Below are 16,890 nucleotides of genomic sequence, written 5' to 3'. Positions count from 1 at the left end.
ACAGCAATTCAATTGTTGTCCCCCCTACTAATAAGAGTCTCTTACTGCACAAACATGCAATACTGCCAGGGTCTCCTGACTTGCACAAACACAAACTAAAAGAAACCCAATTCATTGTCACTTCTGATCCACCGCAGAATATGAAACTAGGTATCAAAGGATTAGAATTAATTAGTGCCCTAACCCAAGTGGACTCAGCTACCAAGCAATCTACAGCAGCTATTTTCTGAAATAGTATGTAGTAGGAAATGCACCAAAATAAGCCTTCACTTTACAAAGGCTATAAACCCGAGGACACAAAGAATAAGATGAATCTAAGTCATGTACTGCATATCAGTTAAGAGTCTTGGTTTCAAAATCAAGATGCCGCATCTTTCTTAATGCAGTCAGTCTGTTTTCAAGATACAAAATGATGCCATGTTAATGTAGCACTAACCCAGCAGCAAGCTATAATTCAAAGAGATCGCCAGGATTTTAATGCTATTCCACTCACTCAAAAGAGTATTACAGAAAGGTGATGTCAGCAGTTGATCCAGGAAGGTGTTAATATCACTCAGATGCTTGAAGCAAGAAATGCATTCAACACTTCATTTTCTTCACTCAGTTTTCAAGTACTGGTCTGCAAATCATCCTTGTATTTGGCCACAGAGGCCTTCTCAGCTAACTCCTGCATTCCAGCGTCCCCTGGACTATATTTGTTAATAAATCCATATCCCTAGTTATTTTCAATATGTACCATTCTTTCACTGTGTGAAAGAGCCACTACATATGAAAGAAATCATTACAGGTGTAATCTACTGGGTAGATGAAAGTAAGGACAAAAGGAAGTTATTTCTCTAGCCTCTTTCAAATAAAGCTGCCTTACAGGGTGGATAAAAAAAATCAATTTAAAAAATGGATATTTTGATTTAAGTCAGATTTTTATTTAATCATATTTTCATTTTTTCTAAAAAAATTAAGCTATGTAAAGATAGTTTTAATTTACAATATGTTAAAGCTCAAAGATAGCATCATGGAATAGGGACTATAACCTCTAATTATATACTGAGACTATATATTCATGTAACCTTTTTAGAAAAAAAAATTATAAATAGGTCAGACCATGGACTATATTAAGGCCCAATCTTAAGGGTTCCCAGAGACTCCTCTATAGATTAGTAAAGATTAAAGAAAACCACTCCACTCAGTTGGACTCAGTACTGTTTTGAAGATCACATGGAGTATCCCTGTGATGCTGTTTCAGTTCTCAAACTGTGGATTTGTCTCTTCAAGAGATAACATCTTTGTTAATAGCAGTATATGGTGATGAGAGATAACAGACCTGATTACCCACCCATCAGCCATCTTGTGCCTGCACGTTTGTGCACACAGAGTCAAGCCCTTACCTCTCTCTAAAAGTGCAAAGTTTCATGAAGTTAAATCAATAAAAGATTTTGAACAAGAATACACTTTTTGTAGAAAAACAATGATTAAATTGAGGCTTCCTGACCGGTGATGTAAACCGTCATTCAAATCATGATTTAAAATCAATTTGATTCAAATCAAATCCACCCTGCTGCCTTAAGTGTAATTTGTAATGTGGGGGGCAGATTAGAAAAGAAATAAGATAATACCATCAACTTAATATTTTTAAAGAGTCTAAGCTTGTCTTTAGTATGCTATAGATAGTTTGATACATCCAAATATCAAATGGATTCTTCCCCTTCAAGAGCCTAATTTTTATGGCTTTCTTCCCTTTTCTCAGTCATGGATATCCCTCAGAAATGCAATGCATGACGGAACCCACTCTTTGCTACCCTAAACACATACCCATGAGCATCCAACACTGCACATCTTTTCCAAAGGGAGTTGGAAGAGGAACAAAAACCAGGAGTCATCCTGGCCTGATAAATCCTAAACCCATCACACTTCATGGCATATTTTTATAGCTTTATCTCAATTCAAAGGACTTCCAAGTTGTGTGCCCTATTACTTCTCTGCTCTATGACATAAGAACTTGGCAGTTCAAATCTGAACTTCCTTTTCTTGGATGCCACACCAAATTTTTAATATGCACTTCACCCCTTCCACTCTAACGCCCTGTGGTCTCTTTCACAAGCTGCCTACTGGGATTTTTGGCCTGCCACTCAATATCTGTGTTTCAGAATCATCTCCCCACTTAGGTGGGGTGCATCTATTACAGTCTGCCCATGATACTCATTCAAGTAGACATGGAGCTGCTATGTAAAAATGTTACAAAGATCATACATGACCTTGTTGGGGAGGTTAAGTAATTATGTATGAGACGCTATCAGTGAAGCTAAGTAAATAAAACCATATCAGATTATCAGACTTCCCCTCTAAGAATGTTAGTCTATTTTAATAGGCTGCTGTAGGAAAAACAAGCAGAAAACCAACAGAGCAGTTCTAGAGAAGCAGTCTCTCAAATATGACGGTGTTACAAAACAGTCAGGGGTAAATTACAAGACAAGGTGCTACTTCCAGCCTCCACGGTGAAGCTGCACAGCTCTCAAGGCACAGCGGTGAGCCTATAGATGACAGAAACACTAACTGGTAACTTGATTCCTGTGGATTGGGTGGATCATGAGCAGCTTTTGAAGGCATTTTTTCCTCATTTAGTCAGTGAAGTGTTTTTCTGAGTCAACCAGCCATGCCATTCAGACTTCAGAGGCTGGGGTAGATGGAGATAGTGTGAACAGGAACGGTAAACTTACCAGAATCCCCATGTGGAAGGCAAACGGTCTAAATTGCTTTAAAATATGTTGGTTTTTTTTAAATGGCTTGGTTCTAAATAATATTTTGCTTTCTAAAAATAAAATCTGTCTGCTGCTGCAGAAACAGAACTGCAGAGATAACTATGGCTGAAACACGCAGTCCACATGAAAGACATGTATGACTCCACTCGGTTATCCAGGGTTCGAAATACAAGGGGAGGGGGCTCAAGGGAACTGAGCCCCCCATAAGAGACAAGAGCCCGCCTCCCCCCCATAAGAGATGAGAGCTCCTGGCCTGCCCCATGCCTTTCTAAGCAGCTCAGACAGCGGCGGCTCCTTCCAGCTTCTGGCACCGCAGATCCCTTGCCCAAGAGTCATAGTGTAATTCGAACCCTGGTACTAGCCAGTATTTTTTAATGTATTCATACTCCCTGCTCATAGGGATGTTAAATATTGTCTTAAATGATCCTTTCTATCTGCAGAGATGAAAAGAAAGGTTTCCTGAATGTGTTTAAAAAAAAAAAAAAAAAGAAACCCACACATCTCTCATAGTGTAGATGGCCATCCCATAGGTACACACACACACCCTTCTGTTTAACAGGATTGCCTGGCCCGTAAGTATAACCACACAGTAAAAACAGTTGGTTGCACAGCATGCCTGGAACGTTAAATAGAGCCCCATCTATAATATCCAGCTGTGCTAAGCAAGTCCCAAAAACAAGAAACCCTTACAGATAGCCCCCCTGCAAGAAGTTCATTGTTATATTGCGGTCTCCCACTAGAGTACTGGTCCTTGATCCAAACTGCAGCAGTCACAGGGAGAGGGGGCAACACTCCCTTTGGTCCAAAACCTTCTTGTCCCACAAGAGAAGATTCCTGCTGAGGTTCTTCAGAGCAAGCCTAGTGAAACAACTGCAGAAACGGTGGGGAGGAAAAGCAGAGCTGCCACAGGGCTCCCTGCAGTTGTAATGTCTTGGTTTCTCAAGTATGTTGTTCATCTTGAAAAAGGAGTGTGACAATTTGAAGAGCCTCTATGCAACTTATGAAAACTGTCTCAAATCATTAACCTTTTGTGCATGCCTATATCAAGCTAAACACTGCATTTTTAGTTCGAGGCTAGCCTGTACCTTTTCTGTTGATTTTAACTGTCATCTTGGACTAATACTCCAAGGATCATTACACTTTGTTTAGTGTAGTAGTGCCCAAACTTTGTTATCCTGTGCCTTTTCTGTTGATTTTATGCTAAAAAAGGAAGGCTCATTAAACCTTCAGTAGTACCCAACCATCCAGCCCCACAGGGTAAATGAGTGGCACAGGGTCAATGACTGGAGTAGGTCCATTGGCCCCATCCAGCTGTGCACTAGACCAATGTGTCATGCAGGGCCACATTATCCAGCATATGGGGCTCCTGATAGGTCTGGAAATTTGGCAACTGCAACTGCTGTTCCCCTACCACCAAAAATTTTCAAACCCCTGGGGAGCCCTGTAGGCTGGACAACATGGCTTTGGCCCATAGACCAGAGGTTGAGCACTCCTTTTAAGCCTTGATGATGATTCTTTATTCAACTGGAAGCACATCAATAAGCCAACATGAGCAGTTGGGTGTCATGTGCCAGTGATGAGGAGAAGAGTGCATCTAGGGACAGAGTCAGAGATGGTGCCTGGACTCCGCACATTTGGCAATACGAGAAAAACCCCACACAGATCTAAGCTGGGAACCAGAGTAGCCTAACAAGTATCCAGCAGAGAGCACATGACCAAAACTGTGCAAAAGGGCAGTCAGTCACCTCCCCAGGGTGCAGGCGAGCCCCTAATTTGCCTGCTGGATGGAGGCGGCTGCCGCCAGCTGGGACCAGTGCTGAAGCCAGTAAGCCTGGCTTCAAAACTTGAAACATTTCAAAACGTTCTAAACATTTCAAGTTCCCTTGTTTCATTTTGAAGCTGTTTCGAAGGCTTTTATTTCATTTTGATTTTGCTGTTTTGAGCTCAAAATGCATCGAAGCAGCTTCGAAACGAAACGTCAGGGAAGTTTTCACACAGCCCAAATACACCTCCACAAATACTACCTAATGCCCCACCTCCACAGCAACTACCCCCACCTCCACAAATACTACCCAGTGATGACAGGCGCCAGCAGGTGAATCTAAAAGTACAGAGCAAGAGCAATATTTAAATTGAGTCTGGTATCCAGGTTGTAGCTGTACTGGTCTAGAGGCAAAAGGAATGAGAACTTGTGGTAAAGGGGTAAAGGTGATATCTTTTTCGCAAAAAAAAAAAAATCTAGTTGATTAAAATCTAGTTGAATAAAAAAAATACTCCGCTACCACAAATTCTGATTCATATTTGAATTGCAGCTTTTTGGCCAGTCCTTTTACCAGATAAAAAATAAGTCTTCTCTAAAAAGTGGAGGGCAAAAGAAGCAGGAAGCTCTAATAAACTAAATTAACTTGCAGATAACTTTCAAAAAAAATTCTCTCTGGTAGGGTCTTTTCCTTTGCTCTCACTTTACTTCTTGTTAGCTCAGTGGCTGGCCTGGTGAAACCCAATACTGTAGTGGGTGCACACACCATTCAGCTGTACTTACAACACAGACACATACCGCCACTCCACTTTTAAGCATAGTTTACAGCATTCAAACTTCTTTAAAATATTGAGCTTCCTGAAGAGAGAAATTCATCTACTATACTTTCTACTTATGTACAGATATGTATACTTAAGTACAGATACCTGGAAAAGCAGTGATAAGATGCAAATAGTACATAGAAAAACTTATGAATGATTTCTGCAGTGGTTGTAATGATTCTGTAACTTTTGTTAAAGAAAACACTTTAATAAGTCAAGGTAAAAATGACTACTAAAATTAGCTACATTTTTGACAGCTGTAAACAGCTGTAAACTCTGGAGTTACAAGTAAAACCAGTCCTACAACCTGAATAAACCCAAGAGTTATATCCAGGATATAACAAAATTACCATATTTCACAGTGTATAAGTCAAGGTTTGAAGCCCAACTTTTTGGATGGCCTTAGTTATTTCAATACATTTCTCAATATCTAGTACCCTAAATTAAAAAAATTGCAGTGTATTTTGTATTTTCACACAACAGAGGAATTCATGAAGTCCCATTCCTTTACAGGAATTTCATTGGCCCTTTGTTCTTTAAATAAGTAAGCCTGAGAAAGTCTACGCTTTAAACCAAGTCTTTGATCTTTAAGCCTGCAGCACGCAAAACATAAGATTTCTCTTATTTGACAGGAAAAGAGGAAAAAAAAAAGTTAGCCCGTCTCCCCTTCCCTGCCATTCTAAAATTTTCTTTTAAATTGGTCCCATTTTCTGTCACCTACAGGAACAGCATATTTAAAACAGCTGAACTGCATAAGCAAATGACATGAAGCAATACTCAAAAAAACCAAAGTCATGTCGAAGAGGCCAGCCAAAACACTATATGTCGATGCCAACACAGTTTTTGAAAAGGGGCAAAACTGGGGCTAATCATGCAGGTCCACAAAACAATATAAATCACAGCTATTCAATCTAAGTACGACAGATTGCGAATATGAAAATGCTGACCAAAAAGCAGGAAGCTTCAGCAGGCTATATTATTCTACCTTCCAGTTTCAAAACTATACAAACACACATCAACTTTCACTAGACCTCATTTCAATTCTAGAAAGTTGCAGCACACGCGCTGCGATTCCTGTGAAGTGACTAGACCCTCCAGTCGGCAACTACCAGCCAGAGCGCTCGCTGTCAGGGGGGCCACCAGCGCTCTCCGGCCTCCCCCCTACACGTCACCTATGCCTCTGGAGGTCCCTTCCAGCCCTACTTTCCTATGTGCCCCTTGCCAGGCAGGGCAGGCGCTCCCTTTGCCCCTGCACCGTATGTGGGGCTCAGAAACCCAGGAGACCTTGCCTCCAAGGCGCTGAGAGACGCCTAGGCCAAACCCCTGCCAGCCAGGAGGTGCCCAGGCACCTCCCTCAGCCGGAACCCCGCGGCTTTGTGCGCGCAGGGGACCCCCCGGGCCCAAATCCCGCGGGCAGCACGCCACAATGGGGCTGGCGGAGAGGCAGGAGCCCCCCAGCCGCCCCCGGCCCGCGGGAGCAGCGAGGGGCGGGCAGCGGCGCCGCCCGGTGCTCACCAGTCCGCGGCAGCGCGGGATGCCGCCGCCGCCGCCCTGGGGATCGCCGCCGCCGCGCTGGGCCGGGAGTTTCCTGCCTGAGTCACTGGAGCTGGGAGCTGCGCAAGGAAACACCCTTCCTGCGCCTCCGGCCCCGCCTCCCTTCTCTGGCAGGAGCTGGGGGGTGGCCCCGGCAGCGCGGGCCCGGCCCCCTCGGCTCCAGCTTCCTACGCTCAAACAGCCCCCGCGCCGCGCCCTGCCGGCTCCGAGCGCGGCGCAGGCGGCGGGGCCGGCGGCTGAGCTCGGGCCGGGCTGACCGACTCGGGGGCTAGGGCCGGGGAGAGGACCATGGCCACGCCTGCCGTGGCACCCACCTTACAGCAAGGAGCGGCTAGGTTCCAGTAGGGAGGCCATCATAGGGGACCGTCCGGTTGTCCTTTATCGGTACAAAACCGGACGCCTTTTTGTCCTCTATTTTTCTCATCAAGACCCCTGGATACAGGCGCCTTGTGCCTCCTGAGCCTGCGGGGGCACTAGCGGGGCATGAAGGGGACGGGACCCAGTCACCAGGCGTGCTGACGCAACCAGTTTCAGGGGGAGCACTAGCACTCTCTGGGCACTCTCCATTGCTCCAAAAGAAAAATAGAGGACTTAAAGGCATCCAGTTCTGTATCAATAGAGGATAGAGCAGCAGAAAACCAGAATGTCCTCAGTGGTGGCTACACTAGGTTTGTTTTTTTTCTTAGACATCAGGGCTGGAAGGGACCTCGGGAGATCATCGAGTCCAGCCCCCTGCCCAAAGGGCAGGAAGTCAGCTGGGCTCATAGGATCCCAGCAAGATAAGCATCCAATTTACTCTTGAAGGTGTTCAGTGTAGGCGCTTGAACCACCTCCGCTGGCAGACTGTTCCAGAGCTTGGGGGCTCGGACAGTAAAGAAATTCTTCCTTATGTCCAGCCTGAAACAGTCACGCAGTAGTTTATGACCATTCAACCTCGTCATCCCTTGGGGAGCTCTGGCAAACAAACGTTCCCCCGTATTTGGGGGAACGTTTGAGATAAGGAAAAACCTCCCTCCAGAGGAGAGTAGAAACAGGTGACCCAAAGAGGTGGTGGACTCTCCAGACTTGGAGGCTTTTAAGATCTTAGTAGACAAAGCCTTGGTTGAGATGATCTAGTAGGGGACAGCCCCGTTTTGAGCAGAGGGTCACACTAGATCCATGTTTCTCAACCTGTGGGTCATGAGCCAAAAGTGGGCAGTGAGAAAATACAAAAGGGTCGTGAACAAACTTTAAAAAGGGATCAACCAACTAAAAAAAATTCTCCTTTTTAAGGGGAAAATGTGAGAAACCGTGGCTTTTCCCTTGCAGGCTGGCAGAGCTCCAGCCTGCAAGGGGCTGCTTGGGGCCTGCCATGCCTCACATATATACTGGGGACTTGGGGGGGGGGGTAGCAGGTCAGGAGTGAGGGGCACTGGGCTGGGACCAGCTGCTAACATTTACAAAAGGGTCCTGGTACAAAAAAGGTTGAGAACCACTGGACTAGAGGACCTCTTGAGGTCCCTTACCACCTTCATTTTCTATGTTTCTCCAGTGAGACAGAAACCAGAAGCTGTACTCAGAGGCTGGGGCAGGTCGAGGGGGCAGCCAGGGGGTATTTACCATCAGTCCTGTTTTTCCCCTACACAAAATGGTTAATGTGCAGAAGACTCATTCTGTGCACATTAGCACAGCAAGCACAACCTGTACCACTGCACAGTAGATTTAATTTGATGCACATTAACATCACAAAAGAACCAGGCATCTCTGTTACTGTGCACTAGCACTGAATATGGCACATTAAGTTGGTACCTGTCATCACAGATAATAAACTTAATGCACTGTAATTAATAGTGCATTAATTAATTTGTAGATGCACCCAGTTAAAAAGAAAACTAGAAGCTTCACTGTTTGGCCAGGGCAGGTCCAGGGAGCAGCTAGATGAAGGAGTCATGAAGCCAATTGATTCCTGCCTAGAAATGCTGCTACTAACAGGCAGCTGGTTTAAAACTTTGGGTGGAGTAGGAATCAAAGCAGGATCCACCCCTGGCCATGTCTATCACAACACCCGTGTTTCTCCAGTTAGAAACAAACTAGAAGCTCAACTAACAAGCTGGGGCACATCTAGGGAGAAGATAGAGTGATCTGGCTGGGATGATCTAGTTGGGGATGGTGCTGCTTTGACCTTCTGAGGTTCCTTCCAACCCTCATTTTTCTATGATTCTAGAGGTGTCTACTACAAACACCTCCTTTTCCCTAATTAAAAGAAGCTAGAAGAGTTTCTAATCGGCTGGGTGCCTGGAGCTGTGTTGTGCAGTTTCAGGCAGAAGCAAAAACAAAGATAAGTTCCTTGGAAAGAGTTAAAAACAGTCTGCAGGGTTGTCAAATAAGAGCTTCCTAACCAGCTAACAGACAGCAGAGTTGCAGAAGAGAAGCTAACTTGCTTGGTGGAACAGCCAGACCCTTGAAAAGAAGAGGCAGGTTAACACCTGTGGAATACAGAATTTTGAAGGGGTCAGGTTGATGGATAATGAGGCATGAAGTCAAGTGACTCTGACAGCACTGCCTGACTAGAAATGCTGCTGCCACTGCCAGGCAGTTGGTTTTAAACTTTGGGTGGAGCAGAAATCAAAGAGGTGTGCAAGTGTGTCAGTGCAACCCCCTACATGCATGCTCCTGGTGGTGTATGTTTTTGGATCAAATTGTATACCTAAAAATGGTACCAGGTGTCCTATTCCCCACCACTCCTTGACACTAAGTTTGCCTAAATCTTCACGCTACTCATGGCAGGCAGGTCCCAGTGCTGCAGACTTGCATACCTTTTCAGCTCAACACATATTGAGTATTTCCTGTTTAATCGGGCTGTGTAGGTGCACAAAAGTCAAGCACAAAGGTAATGCTCCATCCTGCAGAAACTGAAGTCGGATCCTCAGGACAGTGCAGGAAGCAAGCCAATGTTGGCAGATCCACTTTTTTACCTTTAGTATAAACCTCCATGTGAATTTTTCTGCCACTTTGAAGCAAGTAGTTTCTCACTCCACCACATAGGGTTTTTCACATTTATGTTAATGGACTTGATGCTTATACTTACATGTATAACACTCACTTTGCATTTTCGTTCTTCCAGAAAACTTCTGATTTTGTAAAAAGGTGAGTCAACTTTCCCAGACTGTGCAGAGTCCTCAGGAGTCAGCCCAATGTGTTGCAGTGATCCCATTTAGTTCCACGGGCCTCTTTCTACATGTAAAATTAAGCACATGGTCAGCACCTTCAGGTGTAGAACAAGAGTGCCTTTCTCACTTCATGGGATTGAGGAGAGGGGGTCATGCTGATGAGGAACAGATCTCAGCTGTACAGCCATGGGCTAGGAACTGTACCTTCTCAGTATGGAAAGCGTGTAGTACACCGGGGCAGAAATAAAGCTAAATTGTTTCAGAAATGACACGCACACACACACAAATGTATACATCTATTCTGTCTGAAATAATAATAAAATATGACATACCGGCCCTCAAAATGCTTGGTCCAGGAATTACCAATACTTTTCTCATTCAACATTCCCATTCTTTCCTTGTCCAAGTTAATTTTCTCTCTCAATACCCTAATACACAAATAATACAGCAAGACATTTCCATTGATGCACTTATTTCTGTTTCCAAGGACTTGTTCTCAGTAGAGAAATGGGAAGTATGAATGACCATGTTGTCAAAGAGACATGTATTTCAATTAATCATAGGCTTAAGGGCTTTGCCCACTGCCCTTGAAGTAGAATCTCCTATCCCATCTTATTTTTCTAACAAGTATAAATGTTAATACCATGTGCCCTTACTATCTCCAGCAGATTACAATTCATAACTGAACTGAAGTGGTTACTTTTTACTACACTGGAAGAGATAGATTGTAGCTTGGGAAAGGAAAACAAAGGGAAGCAAGAGGGCTAGAAAGGGAATCCCTTACAGGTATACAGTTCCAAAAAAGGGAAAAAGTAGAGAAGGAACATTAATGGAAATACAGAAAACTAATCAGAGACTCAAGCCTGACGCACTCATTCGGGGAGCTCAAAATAGTAGCAATAATTAAAAAGAAAGGAAGTAACCAAATGGGGCACAACAGGCATCTCTGAAAATTCTGTGCAGTAGCCTCTCTGTGTCCACTTCTGTTTTCTCCTTTGTTGATCACACTTCATCCAATTTCTTGAGCTCTCTCACTTGGCACCTCCATTTCTCCTGCCTTCCATTTTTGGTTGGAGTCCCCCAGGATTCTGTCTTGCTCCTCTCTTCTCCATGTCCCACGTCTTGTACCTGAGTGACTTCATTTATTTGTCTTCAATTACCATCTTTCTGCAACTGTCTTTTTTCCATTCTGGACTTCTTCCAGTGTTGTCCTGAAGTTGTCACTTAAACTGAGCATAACACAGAACTCCTCTCTTCATTACTTCCTTGCTCTCCATTGCCACTGCCAGTTGTTTTTTTTTTTGCCCTTGAGAGCACCCAGAATGCCAGCAGCACAACAGAAAAGCACAGTAAGCCTCTTCTCACTCTCCACTTTTCCATTTTCACCTTTGTTGATCACACTTTCCCCAAGTTCCTGAGCAATGATTTCAGCATCTCACTTGGCACCTCCATTTCTCCTGCCTTCCATTTTGATTTAAGTCCCCCAGAAATCTACCAGAGACATTCCTCTTGCATAGAGGAACCCCCTCCAAATAGAAATAAATCTGCCTTATGGGGAAAAGGTGTAGCCCCTCCTGCAGAGTCCCAGTGATCCTGAACTGAGATAAGCAGATTCTGCTGGTGCCAAGACTAGAAGCAGAACAAGAAGTCATTTCCATTCTCTCTGTCCTCCACATACATTGGTCCTATATCAAGCAAAGCTACTGGGCCAGCACCTTTAAAAAGAATCACATCAACTGAAATGTCTGGTACATATTGCTTCTAGATGGTGCTGGTGTGTGCCTTCTTGATTTCTGAAATTCCACTCATTCTTTAGAAATATTTGCAGTGTGGGTTGGAAACATCACTTATTTTTCTAGCAAGAACTGTGTGTGTGCGGATGCACTTATGTTCATGTTAAAATTAGTCTTTTATAATGTATCAACACTTTGAGTGCACACTGCTTTCCTATCTCATTTTTAATGAGCTTTGAAACTCTCAATAAGCCTATTCATGAACTCCTGTACCACTGTCCAGCAAACGCCTGTCTGAATTCTTTTTAATTCCCTATTGAACATACACTTTAATGGAACCACCCAAAATAGCTAGATATTTGTTAAGAGCCTATAATTAATTAAGAACCTATCAGTTAAGTATAATTGTTCTTTAGAAAGCCTACTGCATTCCATTCATCTACAGGAGACCTAATATGACAGTTTTACCCACTTCCGATAATACTCTTGGAATTCCTTGGATTTTCCTTAGTCTTTAACAAGCCTGCACAATTTGATACAGTGAGTGATTTGTTTAATGCCCCTTATTTTAATAATGGTTGCTGGGACACTATGCTATTAACCTCTTTCCATACCGAGCACCGACCATTTATTCATATTCCTGAATAAGTGTCTCAAGCAGATTGCCACTGTATTTATTACTGAAGTTCCTTACATATTTTTGTGTATATTCATAATTTCTCTTTATTCTCACATACTTTGTTAATGCAATCAGAGAACTTGAAAGGTCATGTTATAAAGTCTTTCAGAGGCTATGCTCATCTGTTGATAAGCCTGCACTCATTACAAGTTTCTAAAGTGTTTTTCAGGTCCTAAAAAAGAGAGGATTATGGGTCTATAGTTTGGCCTCCTGTTGAGTTCCAGCTGTTGAAGCTCTCTTCCAGGTGTAAGAAATCCAGCCTCAAAGTTAGCAATTGATTATCCAGCAGCTACTATGTTTATGATTTCTTAAGTCAGGTACTAAGGAAAGAACAACTTTAATTCAGTATTTTCCTGAGGGCTTTCGCCACAGCCTCTAAGACAGTTTTATTGACTAAAAGAAAGAGAAAGTTTGTCAGTTTATCATGATTAGGGGGAATGAAACATGGGTTGATCTATAGCTGTTATTGCCACAATGATCTTCAGTATTCCTTTTTACATTTATTTTATAGGTAGGAGCCTGTCAAATTCACAATTTTGTGATTTTCACAGAAACTGCAAATTTGGTAGGTCCCCTGTGAGAAAACCTTGGTCCCCATGAAAATGTTTGGGGACTGCAAAAAAGCAGAAAAATGGCCAGCAAGCAACTTTGGGGGAGGGGGGGAAGTGTTCTATGTTATCATTCTGTGCATAACACAGAACCCTTTCTTTGTTACTTCTGCAATCTCTACTGCCACTGCCAGTTGTTTTTTTGCCCTTGAGATCACCCAGAATATCAGCAGCACAACAGCAAAGCACAGTACACCTGCTTGAGTTTTTCTTTACTGTAAGTATTAGTTATTGTGTTGCGATATTTACAACTGGAATTTTACTTAAAAAAAAGAGAGAAAGCCCTGGGGTTAGATGCTGCCATTTTGGCTGAATGTGAGAATGTACCTTATTCCATTTCTGTTCCCACCTAGGGTTTTAGTCTCCCTTTACTCAAAATGTGCCTTCTGTCCTTTTCATATCCTCACCTCCCCTTAAGGCTCCTCAAGCACTCTCTCAAATTGATTGCAGCATGCCCAAAATCTGGTGCTTAGCCAGCTGCCCCCCTACACAAGTTCTCTCCTACCTGCCATACCACGTACTCAGCTCTTCAAAAGTCAAAACAATCCATAATATAAAATGTGATTAAAGTTCAATCTTTCTATGGCTGTATTGCAGAAAACGAGTTGCATTTTGATAATGCTGGGACTTAATACAGAAAGCCAATGCAAGCTTGTTGTAATTTACAGCCTCTGCTAAAAATCTCATGACTTTTTTCCAGTGAAGCCTGTGAAAGGTAACTTTATATCTATAAAGCCAAGGAATATTTTTTATAACAATATTAATGTTAAGGTGTTTGTTGGTTTTTTTAAGCATCTATAAAACCTCCCCACCTTTTAAAAGTTAACAGTGCAACTTATAACAATGCATTTTTAAATAATTATTATTGAGCCATCTATAGATAATATCCAATGTATATGCAAGCAAAATACCACGAAGTGATAATTAGGAACAAACACAATCATCCTTGAAGTGGTTGAAACTGCATTAAGGGAGCAATGAGCTCCAAGTATGTCCACAGGGATATACAATGGAATGTTAGAGATGCAACACTAGTAGACTCTAGCATTACAAGGCATGGCCACCTGCTCCCTCACTTAAGCGGCTGTGCTCCTCCAGGTTTGCAGAACACTAGGATTCATTCTGATGGGGAACAGCAATGCATGTATGTATCTTTCAGGATTCTCTTTAGCTTTTGCAAACGAGCATTTCCTTTTATATTTTGTCACATGACTGAGGACACATTTTCTAACAGTGCTTGCTGCAGAGGTGCAAATGCAATCTCTAGTCTAGGTTCATCAGAATCCTTATACCATCTCTACCAGCCCAGCTCTCACCTGTTGATGCTTTCAGTGAGCTATCTGACCCAGTGCAGCCTTCCCAGGGATAAATGAAGCAAGCATGCAACCCACCAGGTGAGAGCTCTGAGGCAGAGCGGTTTCCTGCATCAGCATGCATAAGCTTTGTTCCAAAAGCTGGAATAGAACTTCCCAGTACTGTCACCAGGAATTCCCAGAACTGAGAAAAGGCTTTGGAGATGACATCCTAAAACTGAATGGTAAGTAATAGGGCTGTCAAATGATTAAAAAAATTGATCATGATTAGTTGCCTGATTTTTGTTTTGTTTTGTTTTTTTTATCAATCACAACTAATTGCCATTTTAATCACACAGCAAAAAACACAAAATTATGCACAGGAATTCAAAGTTATGCAGGTACTTTGTATGGTGGGGGGGTGCACGCGTGTGGAGGGGGAATTTGTGAAGGTGTAGGGGTTGTGAGTGTGTGGGGTTTGGAGCCCAGGGAAGGGAGTTCCTGAATGCCCTGGCAGAACAGTGGGGTGCCGTGGGTCAGGAGTAAGGGGTAGCAGCATGGCGGGGTGAGATGGGGAAAACTGTGGCTTGGGAGTGAGGGACAGACGCACACAGACAGCACCCAGCAGATGAGTTTTTGGTTGTTTTTTGTTTTGTTTTTGTTTTAAGTCTGGAGAGGGAGGGGCGGAGGGGGAGGGAAGGGTAAGAGGGGCAGATCCAAGGCCCCCATGGTGAGGAGGGGGGCAGGGGCAGTGGCTGAGGTGAATGGGGCCCTGGGGCCAGGGCAGGTTGTGGGATGGAGCTGCTGGGGGGGCACAGCTCCCCACCACTGCATTACCTTGGAGGTGATGTCCCCCCTGGATTTGTGCACAGAGTGGAGGTGGACTGCCTGCTGCAGGCTGGGACTCTACGCCCTGCTGCTTTTGCCCTAGGAGCCGTGTGATACCATCTTGTGCCTCCCGCAGCTGGGTGGGCAGAGGACAGTGCAGCCAGTACGTGGCTCCTAAGGCAAAGGCAGTAGGGCAGAGCTGCAGCAGGCAACCCACCTCCACCCCTGCAGTGCCCCCCATGCCTTCCCCACAGTTGCATGCATCAGTGTGGAGCCATGCCCCCACATCCTGGCCCTGGGGCCCCATTTGCTCCTCCCTCCCACTGCAGGGGCCTCAATCTGCTCCCCCCAACCCCCTCCACAGACTTACTGGTGTGCCCTGCTCTACGTGCAGCCAGGCTGTGTTCCTGGCTGCATGCAGGCTGCAGCTGGTCATGTGTGTCTATGTGTGCATCCCCCCTCCTGGTGCAGCTGCCCTGAGCCCACGCTCAGGCTGCTCTGCAGTCTTCTGTGCTGCCATGCTGCCCTGCTGGGAGGCCTGGAGGCAGCAGAGGAGAGCTCAGGCACAGGCCCCAAAACCATGCACGATTAACATGTTAAAATGAATGCAACATCCATGTAATGTGTTAATTGCGCATGTTAACTGCGATTGACAGCCCTAGTAAATAAGAATGTTCTTTCCTACCATAGAAAGCATACAAACAATAACTGTTTCTTATCTTTTCCTGCCTTATAAAGTTTGCACCAGCAATGTCCAAACCCTCAAGGACAATGGCATTTACCAACTGTCAGTGTCTAAATAACTTGTACATAAGAAAAAGAGGGGTGGAAGGGGGAAGAAAGGAAATGGTCACTTAAAATAGAAGAAGTTCCTGAGGTAAGAGAAGAAAGAAAAAGGCTGGGAGACCAAGACAGCACTGGAGTCTAAGACACTACAGTGAACGGATCCAATTTAACATGGGAAGTTAACAGAAAAGGGCCTCATGACAACTGAGCAGAGCTTGGATGTTATAGGGAATATAATACAAATGACACAAGCTGTACAGTGGCAGTTAGTGGACATCATACAGGAAAACAGTGTTGAATAGAATACTCCAAAACTGCTGCCCACTTACCTCCTTCCCAACCAACAGCATGCATAGGAGGCACATGGTTGACCAGCCCTACTGAAGCAAACACCTGCTCTGAACAGGCAATGTAAAGCTAATATTTACTTATCTTTTAGGTTTGCTTACCCTTTTAACCCTCCCATTTGTTTTAAGCATTTGCACTCGTCGTCTTTTTTTCCCAATTACACTTTGAGGACAACAATGTCACTTCCTTATTTATGAGGAAGATAGCGTTTTCACTGAAAGGAGAAAAATCTGTTGCATACAGCACAGAGACGGTCTGCAGACCCAGCAGGGAAGCTTAAAAACTTCCTGTTGCCCCATCACTGCAGTGGGTTATAGCAGCATGAAAGAGCATCAGCACTGAATGAGTTTAGAAGGGGTTTCAAAAAAATGGTGCATTACAGAGACCGTGGAAGACACAAGAGGCTATGCTATGAGAAGATATGGAAGTCTCTGCAAGTTTCATAGTTTCTAGGGTCGGAAGGGACCTGAGCAGATCATCTAGTCTGACCCCCTGCCATGGGAGGAAACAATACTGGGGTCAAACAACCCCAGCAAGATGTTCATCTAACCTCCTCTTAAAAACCCCCAGGGTAGGA

The 16,890-nt window shown here is 44.1% G+C and overlaps 1 protein-coding gene across 1 annotated transcript in view; it reads right to left on the bottom strand.

Moving 5' to 3' along the window:
* CYFIP1 (cytoplasmic FMR1 interacting protein 1) overlaps positions 1-6,962 on the bottom strand; it is a 129,302-nt gene extending 122,340 nt beyond the window's left edge. The window contains exon 1 of the mRNA XM_019528472.1: positions 6,852-6,962. The gene's annotated coding sequence lies outside the window, so the exon portion shown is untranslated. The remainder of the gene's footprint in view (positions 1-6,851) is intronic.
* Positions 6,963-16,890: the final 9,928 nt, after the last annotated feature.

Source organism: Crocodylus porosus, unplaced genomic scaffold, assembly GCF_001723895.1.
Source record: "Crocodylus porosus isolate Cpor-Errol unplaced genomic scaffold, CroPor_comp1, whole genome shotgun sequence".
Classification (NCBI taxonomy): Eukaryota; Metazoa; Chordata; order Crocodylia; family Crocodylidae; genus Crocodylus; species Crocodylus porosus.
This window is presented reverse-complemented; position numbering and strand designations above follow the sequence as displayed.